General features: G+C 41.4%; 1 non-coding gene across 1 annotated transcript; it reads right to left on the reverse strand.

The window, feature by feature from the left end:
• Positions 1 to 7,645: 7,645 nt before the first annotated feature.
• Positions 7,646 to 7,749, reverse strand: LOC112700034 (small nucleolar RNA R71). Its single transcript, XR_003152959.1, has one exon. It is a non-coding gene; the product is annotated as a small nucleolar RNA R71 (small nucleolar RNA).
• Between the last annotated feature and the right edge of the window lie 5,376 nt (positions 7,750 to 13,125).

The following is a 13,125-nucleotide window of genomic DNA, read 5'->3' on the forward strand; positions in this document are numbered from 1 at the left end:
TCTCCATCCAGAAGGACAAAGCCAAACAACGCATCAAGCTTATTAGGGATCAAGCAAGGAGATCGAGAGAGCCTTCGCAATTACATGGAAAGATTTAACAAAACATGTCTGGACATACAAAGTCTGCCAACAGAAGTAGCTATCAGGGGTCTCATCAATGGTCTACGAGAAGGACCTTTTAGCCACTCAATATCCAAGAAGCACCCAAACATCTCGGAACAAGGTACAGGAACGGGCAGAGAAGTACATCAGCATGGAGGAAAACTCTCGACTAGGAGAGATCTCAAAAACCGAACATTCCTACTCCTCTCGAGATAAGGATAAAGAGTCCAAGAAAAAAGAAGATCAACATGGAGAGAAGCCTAGAAAATACCACAATTACACCCCCCTTCGGGTGTCTGTTGTGGATATCTACCGAGAAATATGCAACACTGAGAAGATCCCATCAACTCGCCCAATCAAAAACAAAAGAGGTCGGACGCGTTGAAGGTCCACCTCACACCAAAGAGGTCGGACGCGTTGAAGGTCCACTACACACCAAAGAGGTCGGACAAAGTTGAAGGTCCACCTCACACCAAAGTGGTCGGACGAGTTAGAGGTCCACCTCACACCAAAGAGGTCGGACGAGTTAGAGGTCCACCTCACACCAAAGAGGTCGGACATGTTGAAGGTCCACCTCACACCAAAGAGGTCGGACAAGTTGAAGGTCCACCTCACACCAAAGGGGTCGGACAAGTCGAAGGTCCACCTCACACCAAAGAGGTCGGACGTGTTGAAGGTCCACCTCACACCAAAGAGGTCGGACAAAGTTGAAGGTCCACCTCACACCAAAGTGGTCGGACGAGTTAGAGGTCCACCTCACACCAAAGAGGTCGGACGAGTTAGAGGTCCACCTCACACCAAAGAGGTCGGACATGTTGAAGGTCCACCTCACACCAAAGAGGTCGGACAAGTTGAAGGTCCACCTCACACCAAAGAGGTCGGACAAGTCGAAGGTCCACCTCACACCAAAGAGGTCGGACGCGTTGAAGGTCCACCTCACACCAAAGAGGTCGGACGAGTTAGAGGTCCACCTCACACCAAAGAGGTCGGACATGTTGAAAGTCCACCTCACACCAAAGAGGTCGGACAAGTTGAAGGTCCACCTCACACCAAAGAGGTCGGACAAGTCGAAGGTCAACCTCACACCAAAGAGGTCGGACAAGTCGAACGTCTCACACCAAAGAGGTCGAACGAGTTGAACGCCCACCTCACACCCCTGAGAGACATGTTCATGGAGGATTCACAGGAGGAAGGATCTCTAAATCATCCTGCAAAGGACACCTCAAAGAGGTATATTAAGGAAGGGAGAGATGTTTGAATAGGACTACGGGGTGCAAACAAGCCTTCCGGGATTTTGAAAATTCTTGGGGCAACCACCCATTCTTACCCAACCAAGGGAAAAGTGAAAAGCTCATATTATACCTCGTAGTGGGAAGTCTGGCAATAGCCTCATTACTAGTTAAAGAAGACAAAAGTGGGCAACAATCCGTCTACTTCATCATCAAGGCCCTACAAGGGGCCGAACTAAACTATCAAGAGATAGAGCAGTTCGCCTACGCCCCCATACTCACCTCTCGATGACTCCACCCATACTCTCAAGCTCACACTATCATAGTTCGGACCAACCAGCCCATCGAAGGCATCCTACAAGAAAACAAACTTAGCAGGAAGAATTCTACAGTAGGCAGTCAAAATCAATCTTCGACATAAAGCTCAGACAGCCATCAAATCATAGTACTTGGCCGACTTCATTACAGAGTACACTGACACCCCGGGAACTCCTACAAAATGGAAACTCTACATGGATGACTCTTCAAACAAAACCGGGAGTGGTGCAGGTGTAATTATAGAAAAGCGATCAGGGAAGCCAAATCAAGCCAAATGACCAAGCTGAATACGAGGCACTACTGGCTGGTTTAAGGCTAGCTAAGAAGGTAGGAGCTTACCATGTCCAATGACTCACAAGTAGTCACCTCACAAATAGAAGGGAGCAACCAAGCTGAGGATCCCACCACAAAAAATACCTCAGGTAATTCGGGGGACCCTGGACAAAACCAGAGAATAGCTCGGACAATTCAGGAGACCCTGGACAAAACCAGAGAATAGCTCGGACAATTCAGGGGACCCTGGACAAAAATAGAAAATAGCTCGGACATTTCGGGGAATATGAAGTCTGACACATACCTCGGGAGCAGAATGCCCGAGCTGATGCATTTTCAAAACTAGCCAACACCAAACCAGGGGGCAATAACAGAAGCCTCATCCAGGCTACATCACAAGACCACAACAAGTCAATCTCAGGGATGTACTCAGGGTCAGCCACAGTAACACGCATTAAAAAACTATGGAATCCAGTCAATTAAGACATGCCGTCCGGGATCTTAGTATACACCTCAAAGACATAGGTCAACTATAGGGTCACTACCAAACAACTCGAGCAACAACTCGAACAATAACAGCAAAATATCAGGTGTCAGATACAACAGTAAAAGGAAAACCCCAGGACTCACATGAAGATCCAGGGGCACCCTTTGGAGGCAACAACGGAGCAAAAACCCAAATACAAAGTCAAAGCTTTACATCAAAAATCATGCCAACTTCCACATTGCCCCACCAGAGGAGCTCATCAGTGTAACATCACCTTGGCCATTCGCAAAGAGGGGACTCGACCTCCTCAGACTATTTTCCCAAGGATTGGGACAAGTCAAGTTCCTCATTGTAGGGGTGTTCATAAAATGGAATGAGGCAGAGCCCCTAGCTAATGCCACTGCTCAAAGAAGTCAAAAATTCTTGTACAAAAACATTATTACAGGCACCAATTCACATCCGTAGAACACCCACAAGCCAATGGACAAGCAGAAGCTGCCAATAAAGTCATACTAGCTAGGTTAAAACAGAGACTACAGGACGCAAAGGGAGCTTGGGCTGAAGAGCTCCCACAAGTCCTATGGGCATATCGGACAACTCCACACTTCACCACGGAGGAATCACCCTTCCGATTGATTTACGGAATAGAGGCAATGATCCCAGTAGAGATCAAAGAAGGATCCCCCATAATGATCTTCTATAATGAAGAGGTCAACTCCCAAATCCAAAGGAAAGAACTCGACCTACTTCCAAGAGTCCGAGAGAGAGCTCCGATCAAGGAAGAGGCGTTAAAACGTCGAATGGCCTTAAGATACAATCAGAAGGTAGTACAGCAAAGCTTTGCCAACAACAACCTCATCCTAATCTGAAATGATATCAGAACAACTCGACCTGGAGAAGGAAAGCTAGCAGCCAACTCGAAAGGACCACACCAAGTTGTTCAGAAGAACTGGGGAAAAGGTTGCTATAGACTGTCCAAACTCGAAGGGCAAGAGCTACCAAGGTCATGGCATGCCTGCAATCTAAAAAGGGCGCCAGGCCGAGATCCAAAAAGATTGCCCGACCTAGAAAGGTAAGTACTAACATGTACACACTCTTATCTTTATATTATTAAAGAGGATTACTTTAACTTAGAAGGGCCTGACATAACAAAGTCAGCCCAAAACAAAAAGTTATACAAGTAGTCCCTGAAAGAGATCTGACAAAGATCCAAGAAAGAGGACTACAAAAAATAACTTAAAGGAGACCGACATAACCAAGTCGGACTCCTACCACTAAAAAGTTATCAAAGTAATCCCTGAAAGAGACCTGACAAAGGTCCAAGAAAGAGGATTACAGACATAACTCAGAAGAGACCGACATGATGAAGTCGGACTCCTACCACTAAAAAGTTATCAAAGTAATCCCTGAAAGAGACCTGACAAAGGTCCAAGAAAGAGGATTACATACATAACTCAGAAGAGACCGACATGATGAAGTCGGACTCCTACCACTAAAAAGTTATCAAAGGTAATCCCTGAAAGAGACTTGAACAAAGTCCAAGAATGAGGATTACCAAATAACTCGACAGGGCCCGACATGACGAAGTCGGCCCAAAATATAAAGCTACAAAGATAATCCCTAAAAGAGACCTGAACAAGGTCCAAGAAAGAGGATTACCAAGCAACTCGACAGGGTCTGATATGACGAAGTCGGCCCAAACTATAAAGCTACAAAAGTAACCCCTGAAAGAGACCCAAATGAGGTCCAAAAAAAAGGGTTACAGCAACTTGGACTGACAAGAAGAAGTCGGACCAACAAAAGCAACAGCTTGGACCGACAAGAAGAAGTCGGACCAACGAAAGCTACAGCTTGGACCGATACAAAGAAGTCGGACCAACAAAAGCTACAGCTTGGACCGACAAGAAGAAGTCGGACCAACGAAAAACGTGCGCTAAAACAGACATAGCTCTGCCCAAAAAGCCATGGCTCTACGACAAGGCTATCAAAAACTGTTCAGAATGACTAAAAAGTGTTCTACGAGAACACTAAAAAGTCGTCGGACAAGTTAGCCCTAAGGACCACCTCGACTAAGCAGAAAGTAGACAAAACCAGAAGTGATCAAAAGAGGTCGGACAACAAAGTACCGACACTCTACAAAGATCCACAAAGGGGACAAAGACATCTCGCAAACGGCCAAGGAAAGGTCAAAAGACCAAAGCCAGAAGTGCTTCGCTGAAAAGTACGAAGTCTTGAAAAAAGACACTACTTAAAAAGCGAAAAGCACGGCCTCAAAGACGGCACTAAAAAGTCTCCAAACAAACTATAAAACGTTGTCGGATTATGACTAAAAAAGCCCGAGCAGTGAAGACAAACAAGTCGGAAGAAGGCTGAAAAGACCTCTCAAACTAAAAAGGGGCAACACCAGACTTGCACAAGGAGAAACTACTCAAAAACGACCGAAGACAAGATGCTTGAGCACGACTTCCCCAAAGAGATCAAATCTCTGAAAAGCACGATCTCACGGAAAGATCGAACTCAAGCAGGGGCAAAGTCATACAGGTCGACGTTAGATAAAGAAGAGGCGCAAGTATGACTTCAAAAAAATGAACAAACCAAAAGGTTAGGAAACAACTTAAGGCTCAAATGTGCTTAGCCAAAAGGGATACAACTCCACTAAAAAAAAGGCACAATCTCAAACAGCGCTACGAACATCATCCAAGACTAAAAAAAAGGTTCTATATAAAGAACACTAAAAATTCATGGGACAAGTCACTAAAAGCACGGATATCAAGCCGCAAGGATAACTTTGCCAAAGCAGAAGGTTGTCAACACAAACTTAAAGCAAGGCGTGATCCAGAAGGCAAGGGTAGAAAACCCGCACTACCACTCAAAAGAGGTTGGACTATGAAGTACCAAACCTCTAGAAAATCTGCAAAGATTGCGAAGCAATGAAGAAACAAGCCAGACAGATGCTTGAGCACGACTTCCAAAGAGATCGAAGCTCTGAAAAACACGATCTCATGGAAAGATCGAACTCAAGCAGGGGCACTGTTCATACCCTGGGTCAAGCTGTCCGACCCGGGATGTTTAGCAACAAGCTGACCGACCTCTTCAGGTCAGACTATCCGACCTCTTCTCAAAGAGCTCGGCCAAATATCCGACCTCTTCTCAAAGAGGTCGGCCAAATGCCCGACCTCTTCTCAAAGAGCTCGGCCAAATCGCCAAAGGAGCCCAAAGCAAAGCCCAAAACGAAGGAACACAGCCCAATCTAAAGGCAGCCAAAGCCCAGAAAGATAAAGGCGGTTCCCTTGAAGATAAGATGACCTCACTTAGAGATAAGATAAAGATAAAGATAAGATAACTAACTTATCTTATCCACAGGAGGCCACATCTCACCATTATAAATACACTGGAGCACCCAGGTATAACTCATACTCTGATTCTACTCAATACCTGCTTAATACCCTTGCTAACTTAAGCATCGGAGTCCCTTGCAGGTACCCCCCACCCTCCGGGGATGAAGGATCAGCACCACCACCAAGTCCAACAAGTCGGACACGGCGGCTCCAGCCACCATCAACAAGTCGGACACAACAGCTCCGACCAGCACAGAAGATCTCGTCCGAGATCGACCTACAGTTTCAGGTAACCCTCGGAACAGGTGTCTTGCATGTTTTCTTTGCATCAAAAATTTTTCAAAATTATGTTCTTGATGTTCATCATGATCTTCAAAGTGTTCTTGGTGTTCATCTTGACATTCATAATGTTCTTGCATGCATTAAGTGTTTTGATCCAAAATTTTCATGTTTTGGGTCATATTTGTGTTTTTCTCTCTCATAATTAAAAATTCAAAAAAATCAAAAATATATCTTTTCCTTTTTTCTCTCCAAATTTTCAAAATTTTGGGTTGAATTGGTCAAAAATTTTTAAAATTAGTTGTTTCTTACAAGTCAAGTCAAAATTTCAATTTTAAAAATCTTATCTTTTTAAATTCTTTTTCAAACTATTTTCAAAATCTTTTTCTTATTTTTATATCATATTTTCGAAAATATGCTAACAATTAATGTGATTGGTAAAAAATTTGAAGTTTGTTACTTTCTTGTTAAGAAAGGTTCAATCTTTAAATTCTAGAATCTTATCTTGTAGTTTCTTGTTAGTTAAGTCATTTTAAAAATTAAATCTTTTTCAAAATGCCTTTTTCTTAAAAATCTTATCTTTTTATCTTATCTTTTTCAAAATTTGATTTCAAAATATCTTATCTAACTTCTTATCTTCTCATCTTTTCAAATTTAATTTTAATATCTTTTTTTTAACTAACTATTTGACTTTTTGTTTGTTTCTTATCTTTTTCAAAACCAACTAACTACCTATCCCTCTCTAATTTTCGAAAATACCTCTCTCTTTTTCAAAAATTCTTTTTAATTGTTTTAAATTTTAATTTTAATCATATCTTATCTTTAATTTTCGAAAAGCACCAACCACTTTTTCAAAATTATTTTCGAAATTCTCTATCTCTTTTCTTATTCTATTTAATTATTTATTTACTAACACTTCTCTTCACCTCTCTTCATCTAAAAATCCGAACCCAATCTATCCCTTGTGTTTGGATTCTTCACTTTTCTTTCTTCTATCCCCTTCTTTTTCTACTAACATAAAGGAATCTCTATACTGTGACATAGAGGATTCCTCTTTCTTTTCTTGTTTTCTTCTCTTTCATATGAGCAGGAACAAGGAAAAAGGCACTCTTGTTGAAATTGATCCTGAACCTGAAAGGACTTTGAAGAGGAAACTAAGAGAAGCTAAATTACAACAGTCCATAAGTAACCTTTCAGAAAATTTCAAACAAGAGAAGGAGATGGCAGCCGAACCCAATAATGATAATGCAAGAAGGATGCTTGATGACTTTACCAAACCCACGTCCAAGTTTGATGGAAGAAGCATCTCCATTCCTGCCATTGGAGCAAACAATTTTGAGCTGAAACCTCAGCTAGTTGCCTTAATGCAACAAAACTGCAAGTTTTATGGACTTCCATCTGAAGATCCTTATCAGTTTTTAACTGAGTTCTTGCAGATCTGTGAGACTGTTAAGACGAATGGAGTAGATCCTGAAGTCTACAGGCTCATGCTTTTCCCTTTTGCTGTAAGAGACAGAGCTAGAATCTGGTTGGACTCACAACCTAAAGATAACCTGGACTCTTGGGAGAAGCTGGTCACGGCTTTCTTGGATAAATTCTTTCCTCCTCAAAAGCTGAGCAAGCTTAGAGTGGATGTTCAGACCTTCAAACAAAAAGATGGTGAATCCCTCTATGAAGCTTGGGAAAGATACAAGCAGTTGACCAAAAGGTGTCCATCTGACATGTTTTCAGAATGGACCATATTAGATATATTCTAGTATGGTCTATATGAGTTTTCGAAAATGTCATTGGACCATTCTGCAGGTGGATCCATTCACCTAAAGAAAACAACCTGCAGAAGCTCAAGAACTCATTGACATGGTTGCAAATAACCAATTCATGTACACGTCTGAGAGGAATTCCGTGAATAATGGGACACCTCAGAGGAAGGGAGTTCTTGAGATTGATGCTCTGAATGCCATATTGGCTCAGAACAAAGTGTCGACTCAGCAAGTCAACATGATCTCTCAAAGTCTGAATGGATGGCAAAATGCATCCAACAGTACTAAAGAGGCAGCTTCTGAAGAAGCTTATGATCTTGAGAACCCTGCAATGGCAGAGGTTAATTACATGGGTGAACCTTACTGAAACACCTATAATTCATCATGGAGAAATCATCCAAATTTCTCATGGAAGGATCAACAAAAGCCTCAAAAAGTCTTTAATAATGGTGGAAGAAATAGGCTCAGTAATAACAAGCCTTTTCCATCATCTTCTCAGCAACAGACAGAGAATTCTGAACAAAACACTTCTAATTTAGCCAATTTAGTCTCTGATCTGTCAAAGGCCACTTTCAGTTTCATGAGTGAAACAAGATCCTCCATCAAAAATCTGGAGGCACAAGTGGGTCAGCTGAGTAAGAAAGTCATTAAAACTCCTCCCAGTATTCTCCCAAGCAATACAGAAGAGAATCCAAAAGGAGAGTGCAAGGCCATTGATTTAATCAATATGGCCGAATGCACAAGGGAAGAGGAGGACAAAGATCCTAGTGAGGAAGACCTCCTGGGACATCTCTCAAGCAAGAAGGAGTTTCCTATTAAGGATCCAAAGGAATCTGAGGCTCATATAGAGACCATAGAGATTCCATTAAATCCCCTTCTGCCATTCATGAGCTCTGAAGACTATTCTTCCTCTGATGAGGATGAAGATGTGACTGGAGAGCAAGTTGCTCAATATTTAGGAGCTATCATGAAGCTGAATGCCAAGTTGTTTGGTAATGAGACTTGGGAAAGTGAACCTCCCTTGTTCATTAATGAACTAGATATCTGGATTCAGCAAATTTTACCTCAAAAGAAACAAGATCCTAGCAAGTTCTTAATACCTTGTACCATAGGCACCATGACCTTTAAAAAAGCTCTGTGTGATCTGGGGTCAGGGATAAATCTTATGCCACTCTCTGTAATGGAGAAGCTGGGAATCATTGAGGTACAACCTGCCTGGTTCTCATTACAATTGGCAGACAAGTCATTAAGACAAGCTTATGGAGTAGTAGAGGACGTGTTAGTAAAGGTTGAGGGCCTTTACATCCCTGTTGATTTCATAATCTTAGACACTAGGAAGGAAGAGGATGAGTGTATCATTGATGAGCGGATAATTTGTATACTTTTTGGCATTGTTTTTAGTATGTTTTTAGTATGATATAGTTAGTTTTTTAGTATATTTTTATTAGTTTTTAATTAAAATTCACTTTTCTGGACTTTACTATGAGTTTGTGTGTTTTTCTGTGATTTCAGGTATTTTCTGGCTGAAATTGAGGGACCTGAGCAAAAATATGATTCAGAGACCAAAAAGGACTGCAGATGCTGTTGGATTCTGACCTCCCTGCACTCGAAGTGGATTTTCTGGAGCTACAGAAGCCCAATTGGCGCGCTCTCAACGGCGTTGGAAAGTAGACATCCTGGGCTTTCCAGCAATATATGATAGTCCATACTTTGCCCAAGATTTGATGGCCCAAACCGGCGTTCAAAGTCACCTCAAGAAATCCCAGCGTTAAACGCTGGAACTGGCACCCAAATGGGAGTTAAACGCCCAAACTGGCACCAAAGCTGGCGTTTAACTCCAAGAGGAGTCTCTACACGAAATTTGCTTCATTGCTCAGCCCAAGCACACACCAAGTGGGCCCGGAAGAGGATTTTTATGTCATTTACTCATTTCTGTACACCTTAGGCTACTAGTTTCTTATAAGTAGGACCTTTTGCTATTGTATTAGAAATCTTGGGATCTTTATATCTTTGGATCTTTAGATCTTTTGATCAACTTTGGGAGGCTGGCCATTCGGCCATGCCTAGACCTTATGCTTATGTATTTTCAACGGTGGAGCTTCTACACACCATAGATTAAGGTGTGGAGCTCTGCTGTACCTCGAGTATTAATGCAATTACTATTGTTCTTCAATTCAATTCCGCTTGTTCTTGTTCCAAGATATCACTTGTTCTTCAACTTGATGAAGGTGATGATTGACGCCCATCACCATTCTCACCCATGAACAAAGTGACTGACAACCACTCTTGTTCTACAAGCATTTGAGGCTTGGTGAATATCTCTTGGATTCCTGATTGCACGATGCATGGTTGATCGCCTGACAATCGAGTGCTCGCCTGACAAACGAGCCAGCCATTCCGTGAAGTCAGAGTCTTCGTGGTATAGGCAAGAACTGATGGCAGCATTCAAGAGAATCCGGAAGGTCTAACCTTGTCTGTGGTATTCTGAGTAGGATTCAATGACTGAATGACTGTGACGTGCTTCAAACCTGTAACCTACTGGGCGTTAGTGACAGACGCAAAAGAGTGATTCTATTCCGGTAGGGGAGGGAACCACACCGGTGATTGGCAGCACTGTGACAGAGTGTGTGCATTAGCTTTCACTGCGAGGATGGGAGGTAGCTGCTGACAACAGTGAAACCCTACACGAGCTTGCCATGGAAAGGAGTAGGAAGGATTGGATGAAGGCAGTAGGAAAGCAGAGAGACGGAAGGGAAGGCATCTTCATGCGCTTATCTGAAGTTCCTACCAATGAATTACATAAGTATCTCTATCTTTACCTTTGTGTTATTTTCGTTCATCATCATTATCATTTGAGTTTGCCTGACTAAGATTTACAAGATGACCATAGCTTGCTTCAATACTAACAATCTCCGTGGGATCGACCCTTACTCACGTAAGGTTTATTACTTGGACGACCCAGTGCACTTGCTGGTTAGTTGTGCGAAGTTGTGTAATGCCATGGTATTGAGCTACCACGTGTTTGGAGCCATTACCGGGGATTATGAGAGTTGTGAAAAAGTATTGTTCACAATTTCGCGCACCAAGTTTTTGGCGCCGTTGCCGGGGATTGTTCAAGTTTTGAGCAAGCTTTGGTAACATCAGTGCCAAGATCCGGCAACAACATCAAGTTCTTGGTGTTATTGCCCGGGATTGTTTAGGCTGGACAACTGACGGTTCATCTTGTTGCTTAGATTAGGTATTTATTTTTTTTGAAATTCTTGAAGATGAATTCTAGAGTTTCATGATGATTTGTTGAAATCTGGCTGGCTGAGAAGCCATGTCTAATTTCATTGGACCGAGGTTTCAACTCATCACCACAAGAGCTTGTTGATTTCGTATCAATCTTGCTTTTGGAGCAGTGATTTGCTAAGGCTTGGCTGGCCTCTGGCCATGTCTAGTGTTTTGGACCGAAGCTTTCTTTGAAAGCCTGGCTGGCTGTAAAGCCATGTCTAATTCCTGGACCGGAGTCTTAGACTAACATTGCACTGATTCCTGGAATTCTCATTAAGAATTTTGATACCTTTTTTTCATTTAATTTTCGAAAAACACAAAAAAATTTACAAAAAAATCATAAAATCCAAAAATATTTCTTGTTTGAGTCTAGTCTCATCATAAGTTTGGTGTCAATTGCATGCATTCATATGTCTAAGTGATCTTCAAGTTGTTCTTGATGATTTCTTTGTTTTGATCCTTGAATTCTATTGACTTGATTGTTTTGTGTGTCTCATATGCATTTTCATTTTGTTAGTGTCAGTAGTTTACAAACTGCTAAGTTTGGTGTCTTGCATGCATTGTTGTTTGATTCTTGTTGCATTTTGGTTTGTCCTTATTATCAAAAATCCAAAAAATTTTTTAATTTGTGTCTTTTCAAGTCAATAATACAGAGAATTGAAGATTCAGAACATACAGCAGAGGAACTGCACAGAAAAAGCTGGGCGTTCAAAACGCCCAGTGAAGAAGGACAGACTGGCGTTTAAACGCCAGCCAGGGTACCTGGTTGGGCGTTTAACGCCCAAAAAGGTAGCATTTTGGGCGTTAAACGCCAGAATGTATACCATTCTGGGCGTTTAACGCCAGGATGGCTAAGGGAGGAAGATTTTGTTTTCAAATCAGATTTTTTCTAAGTTTTCAAAATCTTTTCAAAATCAAATCTTTTTCAAATCAATTTTCAATCAAATCCTTTTCAAAATTAACTCCTTTCCTTTTTCAAAGATACTTACTATCAATTAATGATTTGATTCAACATTTCAAGTATGTTGCCTTTTCTGTTGAGAAAGGTTTAATGATTGAATCATATCTTTTCTTGTTAGTCAAGTTTTTAATCTTTAAATCAAATCATCTTTTTAAAATGTTTTCAAATCATATCTTTTAAAATTGTTTTCAAATCATATCTTTTTAATCATATCTTTTTTTCAAAATAAGCTTTCAATCAAATCTTTTTGATTTCTAATTTCAAAATCTTTTTCAAAAATCAATTGATTTCTTTTACATTTTCATTTTCAAAAATTAAGTGATGTTTTTCAAAAATGTTTTCAAATTTCCCACTTAATTTTCGAAAATCACTTCCCTCCTTCTCACATCCTTCTATTTATGGATTAACACTATCCCTTAATGCAAAATTCGAACTCCATTCTCTCTGATAAGTTCGAATTTTCCCACTCCTGTCTTCTACTCTTCTTTTCCTCTGACACCTAAAGGAATCTCTATACTGTGACATAGAGGATTCCACATTTTCTTGTTCTCTTCTCTATCTTATGAGCAGGAGCAAGGACAAAGGCATTCTTGTTGAGGCTGATCCTGAACCTGAAAGGACCTTGAAGAGAAAGCTAAGAGAAGCCAAAGCACAACTCTCTTTAGAGCACCTGACCGAATTCTTCAAGGAAGAAGAACACATGGCAGCCGAAAACAACAACAATGCCAACAATGCAAGGAAGGTGCTGGGTGACTTTACTGCACCTACTCCCGACTTCTATGGGAGAAGCATCTCTATCCCTGCCATTGGAGCAAACAACTTTGAGCTTAAGCCTCAATTAGTTTCTCTAATGCAACAGAATTGCAAGTTCCATGGACTTCCAATGGAAGATCCTCATCAGTTTTTAGCTGAGTTCTTGCAAATCTGTGACACAGTCAAGACTAATGGGGTTGACCCTGAGGTCTACAGACTGATGCTATTCCCTTTTGCTGTAAGAGACAGAGCTAGAACATGGTTGGATTCTCAACCTAAAGAAAGCCTGGACTCTTGGGAAAAGCTAGTCAATGCCTTCTTGGCAAAGTTCTTTCCACCTCAAAAATTGAGT

The sequence above is a fragment of the Arachis hypogaea genome, chromosome 6, assembly GCF_003086295.3.
Source record: "Arachis hypogaea cultivar Tifrunner chromosome 6, arahy.Tifrunner.gnm2.J5K5, whole genome shotgun sequence".
In the NCBI taxonomy this organism is placed as follows: domain Eukaryota; kingdom Viridiplantae; phylum Streptophyta; class Magnoliopsida; order Fabales; family Fabaceae; genus Arachis; species Arachis hypogaea.